The sequence below is a fragment of the Arachis ipaensis genome, chromosome B04, assembly GCF_000816755.2.
Source record: "Arachis ipaensis cultivar K30076 chromosome B04, Araip1.1, whole genome shotgun sequence".
NCBI classification, from domain to species: domain Eukaryota; kingdom Viridiplantae; phylum Streptophyta; class Magnoliopsida; order Fabales; family Fabaceae; genus Arachis; species Arachis ipaensis.
The window spans coordinates 64,178,725-64,186,597 of record NC_029788.2 but is presented as its reverse complement, the minus strand read 5'-3'; positions in this window follow the sequence as shown (position 1 = coordinate 64,186,597).

The following is a 7,873-nucleotide window of genomic DNA, read 5'->3' as shown; positions in this document are numbered from 1 at the left end:
CAAACTGGCGTTCAAATGCCAACTTTCTGCTATATTCTGAAGTTAAACGCCAGAAACAGATTACAAACCAGAGTTAAACACCAGAGACAGGCTGCAACCTAGCGTTTAACTCCAGGAGAAGTCTCTACACGTGAAGGCTTCATTACTCAGCCCAAGCACACACCAAGTGGGCCCCAGAAGTGGATTACTGCACTATCTGCACTTAGTTACTTATTTCTGTAACCATAGCTACTAGTTTAGTATAAAAACAACTTTTAGAGACGTACTATGTACCTCATGATATTTTCATATCTGAATTTTGTATCCTCTATGGCATGAGTCTCTAAACCCCATGATTGGGGGTGAGGAGCTCTGTTGTGTCTCGATGAATTAATGCAATTACTTCTGTTTTCTATTCAATCATACTTGTTTCTGTTCTAAGATACCCGCTTGTACTTTACCGTGATGAATGTGATGATCCATGACACTCATCACCATTCTCAACCTATGAACGCGTGCCTGACAACCACTTCCGTTCTACCTTAGATTGAGTGTGTATCTCTTATCCTCCTAGTTCATGATCAGAGTCTTCATGGTATAGGCTAGAATTATTGGCGGCCATTCCTGAGATCCGGAAAGTCTAAACCTTGTCTGTGGTATTCCGAGTAGGATCTGGGAAAGGATGACTGTGACGAGCTTCAAACTCGCGAGTGTTGGGCGTAGTGACAGACGCAAAAGAATCAACGGATTCTATTCCAACACGAGTGAGAACCGACAGATGATTAGCCGTTCGGTGACAGCGCATTTGGACCATTTTCAATGAGAGGATGGATGGTAGCCATTGACAACGGTGATCCACCAACATACAGCTTGCCATGGAAGGAGATCTGCGTGCGGGAAGAAGAAGACAGTAGGAAAGCAGAGATTCAGAAGACAGAGCATCTCCAAAACCTCAATCTGTTCTCCATTACTGCATAACAAGTACCCTTTATTTCATGTTATTTATTTTTAATGAATACATTCACTCTTATCATTAATCTCCTGACTAAGATTTACAAAAATAGCCATAGCTTGCTTCAAGCCGACAATCTCCGTGGGATCGACCCTTACTCACGTAAGGTATTACTTGGACGACCTAGTGCACTTGCTGGTTAGCTGTGCGGAGTTGTGAATCACAATTTCGTGCACCAGGGAGCTCTGTTGTACTTGATGGATTGATGATAGTGAAATTCTTCTTCTCTTCACCTTCTCTTTGATTTTCTAGAAGGAATTTCATTCTTAATGCTTAGTGTTCAATTATCTTGGGAAAGAGATTGAATGCAAAATGGGTTTCATGGGAACCTTGGGAAAGGAAACATGAAACCATGCTTGAAATCCCTTCTCACATTTGAGTAGGATCTGGGTTTTGGTGATTGGATATGTGACATATAATCCTCCCTCTACTTGGACCTATGATGGTGTGTGGTATATCCAGGGACCAAGCATATCTCTCTTCATGAGCAACTAGACCAAGGAATTGGCTATTGATCAAGATCTGAGAGATTGAGTCACCAAGGGATTGGGGCTCAATTAATCATGATTGCCAAGAGGTCAATGAGTTGCATGATTGAAGAGGATACAAGCTAGAATTGATCCAAAGAGACAACATCTCCTAATCTCAATGAATTTCCCCATTCTTATCTACCACTTTCTTTATAGCTTATTTTTACAGTTTGCAATTCCCCATTCCCATTTACAATTAAGTCATTTATGATTCTGCACTTTACATTCTATTATTTCCATTTCTGCACTTTATTGCTTCCCTTTACATTTTAGCCATTTACATTTCTATCGTTTATAATTCTGCATGTCACAATCTATTTGTTCCGCTTGACTAATTCATCAATCGATTAAAACTACTTGAATTTGCCAATCTCTGTGGATACAATCCCACTCCACCGTGGGTTATTACTTGACGATAATTTTGGTGCACTTGCCAAAAGAACTGATTCACCATTTTTGAATGGGGTGTGAATTGGACTCATCAAGTTTTATGGCACCGTTGCCAGGGATTAATTTTGTTTCTTTTTATTTTCTCTTGCTACTAAGGTGTTTGTACTATTGCCTCACTAAGAATCCCTCATCTGTGAGAATGGGGATTCCAATTTCTTTTGGTGACTATTGTTTGAGCCAGAGCATTTTGTAAGTAAAAATGGAGTCTACCTCATCTTTTGATCAATCATGTCATATGGGATATTGTCCACCACCACAAAATGATTCTAGTCATTTTCCTAATGGTAGCTGGGAATATCACCAAAGAATGATAGAGTATGAGCAATCAAATGAAATGGAATACCTTCCAGAGCCACAAAATAGTTCATATTGTTATGATAACTTTCAAAATTTTGGCTGGGATTTTAATGCCGCATACCCCATTCATCAAGGACTATCATCCCGTAATTGTCCAACCTATGCACCACCACAAAATCTTCTAGAATTTGCATTAGAAGAACTCTCCAAGAGATATCTCTTCATTGCCCAACTCAGTGAGTTTTTAAGGCAAAATGTAAGAGAGGTTATTGAAGATATGGAAATCTCAAAGAGAAATCAAGAAGAGCAAGTGAGACAATTGGCACAATATTTTGTTGATGAACCAACCAATGTCTTCCCTTGGGCAGGGGAAGAATATCATGCCATCAGTCTAAGGAGTGGAGAAGTTCTTAATGAGGGTGAAAATAAGGAATTGGTAGAGCAAGAAGAAGAGATCTTTGTACCAAGAGAGCCACCATTCCATGGAGTTCTTGATAAAGATGATACTCCAACCATCTCACAACACCCATGTTCTAAAAACAAAGAAGTGAAGGCAATCAATAAAAGTACCAAAGAGAGGATGGTGACTAAGAAAAGAAGGATAATATCCATGAAGAAGAGGTCAACTAAAAGCCATCCCACCCCTACCCCAACAAGCAAGTTTACTAAAGCTAACAATAAAAGAAAGCTTGGTGGGAGGCACTCAAAACAAGGGACATCAACTGGCTCATCTTTCCTCTTGAGGTCATTCCTCTTAACAAATTGGAAGAAGAGGAAGAAAGTTGAGAACAACATGTCAAGCTAATGACAATAAAAGAGCGCTTGTTGGGAGGCAACCCAACCGTAGGTAACATTTTCTTCCCTTGCTTAGTTTACTTTCAATAATTTGACATATGATTGCATTCTAAATTTGGTGTTGCCATGCAACAATTTGAATTTTAATCTTCACTGGGTACTTGCAACATTCTAAAATGAGAGTGTCACACTAAGTTTGGTGTTGGCACTTACCTTTCATGCAAAGTACCATGCACACACCATTTATTAATGCAATCACGTTGTCCCTGTTTTTCTTTCTTGTGTCTTTATTGTGATTCTTAATTTTGCTCACTTAAACACATGTACTACTAACACTCTATTGTTTAAGACATTCATGAACTATCATAAGCCCTATCACCACTGTTTTATTTGTTGCTTGAGGACAAGCAATCATTCTAAGTTTGGTGTGGGAAGGGAAAGAATAGGAGGAAAGTGACAACAACAATAAAGATGAACTACAAGGTGGTTGATAAATCACTATTTCATGGTTTATCTTGTGCTCAATTGAGTGGTTTTTATCAACTCTTTACCCATTTATTCATACTAATCGCATGCTTTATGTCTTCCTTCCTGATTTTGTGCTATGATTGAAAACATGCTTCATCTCTCTTTGATTTACTAGAAAGGATTTCGTTCTTTATTCTAGCATTCAATTATCTTGGAAAAGAGATTGAATGTATTTGGATTTTATGTGAACCTTGGAAGAGGAATCATAAAACCATGCTTGAAATCCTTTCTCACACTTGAGTAGGATTTGGGTTTTGGTGTCTGGATATGGTGACATATAATCCTCCCTCTACTTGGACCTATAAAAGTGTGTGGTATAATCAGGGACTATTCTTCATCTCTTCTCATGAGCAATTAGACCAATGAATTGGCTATTGATCAAGATTTGAGAGATTGAGTCACCAAAGAATTGGGGCTCAATCAATCATGATTGCCAAGAGGTCAATGAGTTGCATGATTGAAGATGAGATGAAATCAATTAATTTGGAGAATGCAATATCTCGTGATCCCACTGTTTATTTTATCTTTCTTTTTTTATTTACTTTATGGTTATTTATATTTTCTGCACTTTACATTTCCAGTACTTTACTTTCCTTGCCATTTACTTTCTAGCACATTATTGCTTTCCTTTACTTTCATGTCATTTACATTTCTTTGTTGATTATCACTAAAAATTGAATAGTCTAACTAGAATAATTAATCAACTATTGCTTGCTTAATCCAATTAATCTCTGTGGATACGATCCCACTCCATTGTGGGTTATTACTTGACGACAATTTGGTGCGCTTGCCAAAGAACGGATTCATTTTTATGGGGAGTGAATTTCGGTCATCACTAATATAAAAGTAAAAATAAGTCAAATAATCAAATGCAATAATTAAAAGTAGAGTAAAAAAGTAGAAGGAAAGAAGAGAAGGGAAACTTTAAAGATATGTTGGAAATAGGGGAGTAATAGAAGTAAGAGCGAGATAAGTGGGATAGGGATGGAAGAAGAAAAAGAAAAGAAAATTGTTGCTGTCGGAGTTGGGTTTCCGGTGGGAGTCCGCCAGTGATGGTGAGAGAATGGAAGAAGAAGGAGGAAAGAATAAGGATTTGAAAAAGAAAAGGAGAGGGAAAGAAAGCAACATGGGCGGAGCGCTGCGTTTAAGTGACACGGTGCTATCGACGCACACGCGTCGTCCACACGTACGCGTGGGTGAGTTATAGATGAGGGACGTGTAAGCGTCATTGACGTGCACGCGTGACTAGGGTCCGTGCAAAACGTGCGAATCCAGCCTCACTCCCGCGTAACTCTCTGTTCAAGTACCCATTTACGTCGTTTTGGACATCCACGTGTACGCGTGCTTCACGCTTACGCGTGCATTGGCTCATGCGCGAGGCACTGTTCCAGCGCTGTGCCAGCGCAACTCTCTGCGAATTTCTTATTTTTGCACACATACGCACGACGCGTACGCGTCATGGACGCTTGCGCATGGATGCACTTTTTATTTTATTTTATTTTTTTATGCAGAATGCAGGTGATGATGTAGAATGTATGAATGAACACTGATAAAAATAAAACAAAATAAAACGAAGAATGAAAAGGAATGATCATACCACGGTGGGTTGTCTCCCACCTAGCACTTTTAGTTATTGTCCTTAAGTTGGACATTTGGTGAGATCCTTGTCATGGTGGCTTATGCTTGAACTCATCTAGGAATCCCCACCAATGTTTGTAATTCCAATGGCCTCCAGGGTCCCAAACTAGGCGCATAAAGCCTTCAAACAAGTTAAAGCAAGTGACAAGGCCCCAAAAGTGTTGATGGTTGGAATGAATTCCGGGGTCCCAAACCTTGCTTTTGCACCCGTCTTCTTGTTGATCATCATTGTTCCAACTGGGTGGCAAGCAATTTGAGTTCTCACTGAAGCGTCCAAACAACTTCCTAGACCCATTCAATCGAGCTTGACACCAACCTTTGCATTTAAACTTTGAGCTTTCATTCATATTGAACCTTGCATGACAACTCCTACCACTAACCATTTCCCTCTTACTCTTAAAACCACAAAGAGCTCTAAGTTGACGATCTGTCTCAACTAAACCATATTTAAGTGGGAAAGTAAAGGTCAAGGATAAGAATTTTACCCACTTTAATGTTGTATTGGTGGTAATGGCTTTAGGAGAGGTGTTCCTAATGATCTTGCAAGCTCCACTCCCTTGTGCTCCTCTCTGAATTCTTCCACCTCTTTGCAAGCTTTGTCAATTTCAACCTCTTCCTCTTGGTAGCTTTCTTCCAGTTCAATCTCTTCTTCATTGCTTACCAAGGACATGGAAGGTTGTGCTTTTTCTTCTTTAATCTTCATCTCTTGATCAACCTCTTCAAAGTCTTCAACCATGATATGCCTTGGAGGTTGTACACTAGCCTCTGTGACATCAATTTCAAGCTTCTTGGAGGAATACTCTACAACACTAGATTCCCATGGAGGTTAAGCATCTCCTAAGTCTTCAACCACTTCTTCCTCTTCAACTATTACGGCTTCCTCCACTTGTTCCAATACAAAGTCACGTTCCTCATTATCCACTGGAGTTTCCAGTGTTTCCTTCATGTTATGCTCTTCATTAGATTCTGCACATGTAGCTATGGGAGTTCCTTGAGTGTCCAACCGTTGGGAGGCTAATCGATTTATTACCTTGCCCAAGGTGGCCGTAAATTTTAGCACATTCCCTTGGAACTCTTGTGTCGTCCTTTGCATCTCTCTTTGCTCTGGAAGAAGAACACTGAGAGTGTCATCCATTGGAGATCGGGATGGATAAGAGGGTTCATTATTTGGAAGGAAAGGTTCATGACATGAAGGTGGTTCATAATAATAAGGATGTGGCGGTTCAACGCTCTCCATCTTGTCCACTTGTTGCGTAACACACTTCAATTCCTTATTCTCAAGTTGAGATTCTTTAGCTATGGAAGCTTCGTGTGCTTTTCGGCTTACCACTCGCTCCAATTGATGAACGGCTGCTTGAAATTAATCCAGTGTCTTCTTGAGACGATCCCTTGACTCTTGTTCCGCTTGGATATTATAAGTAGGGTCATAAGGCTCTTGGATTGATGGATATGGACATGGTGTATATGGAGGTAGTGGTTCTTGGGAGTAATTGGGTTGGAATTGGGGTGGCTCTATATATGGTTCACATGGCTCATAAGGTGGTTGGTACAGTGGATAAGGATTAGAATCATAGGAGGGTGTTTGGTAGTAGGGAGCTTGTGAGTATGGAGGTTCAAAATTATGTTAAGGAGGGGGCTCATAGGCATAGTGTGGTGGTTGTTGATTGTCACAAAAAGGTCCACCATAACCATTGTCTTGATATGCATCATAGAATGGTTGTTGCTCGTAACACATTGGAGGGGGTTGTTGCCAAGAGGGTTGATCAAATCCTTGAGGCGCCTTGATGAGTATTTTTGGTGGAAAAATTAATTTCTCCCAAAACACACAAATCTAACCGGCAAGTGTACCGGGTCGCATCAAGTAATAAAAACTCACGGGAGTGAGGTCGATCCCACAGGGATTGAAGGATTGAGCAATTTTTAGCTTAGTGGTTAATTTAGTCAAGCGAATCAAGATTTGGTTGAGTGATTTGTGATTTGCAGAAATTAAATTGCATGGAAAATAAAGGGAATGGGTAAATTGCATGAAGTTAAAGAGAGCAAGAAATTAAAGTGCTGAATCTTAAAGAACAAGAAATTAAATGGCAGAAACTTTTGCCTCCCAACAAGCGCTCTTTTATTGTCACTAGCTTGACATCCTCTGTGCTTGCTTAGTTCAGATTCTGGGCTTCCTTCTCCTTGTCCCCTTGTCCTCCTAAGTGAGGCTTTGCTTTGTGATGCTCATCCTGGATGAGTGATTCTTTTCCTTTAGCCCTTTTCTCGCTCATTTCTGTGAGATTCTTAGCTAGTTGTTCCATTTGCCTCTCAATTCTCCCGAGTGAGGCCTCCTGGTGTTTGCTTATCATCCTTTGATGTGTCATCATTTTCTCTATTAAGATCTCCAAATTGGTGATCCTATGATAGTGTTCCACCATAGGAACAATTGTTCTCTATTAGTGTAATGATTTGCGGCTTCATGTTGGCATGTTCTTCTTTCTCAGAAACTTCATTTTCAATGATATCCTTCCCTCTGGCTGCTCTTTTTTCCTGCGACATAAAAATCAACAACGGAACACACAGTGATACTCTTGAAATTTGAGTGTGGTCAGTTGAGACAAAACTTCAAACAGTTAGTGGGTTAGTCAAAAATTAAAGAAAAAGTGCT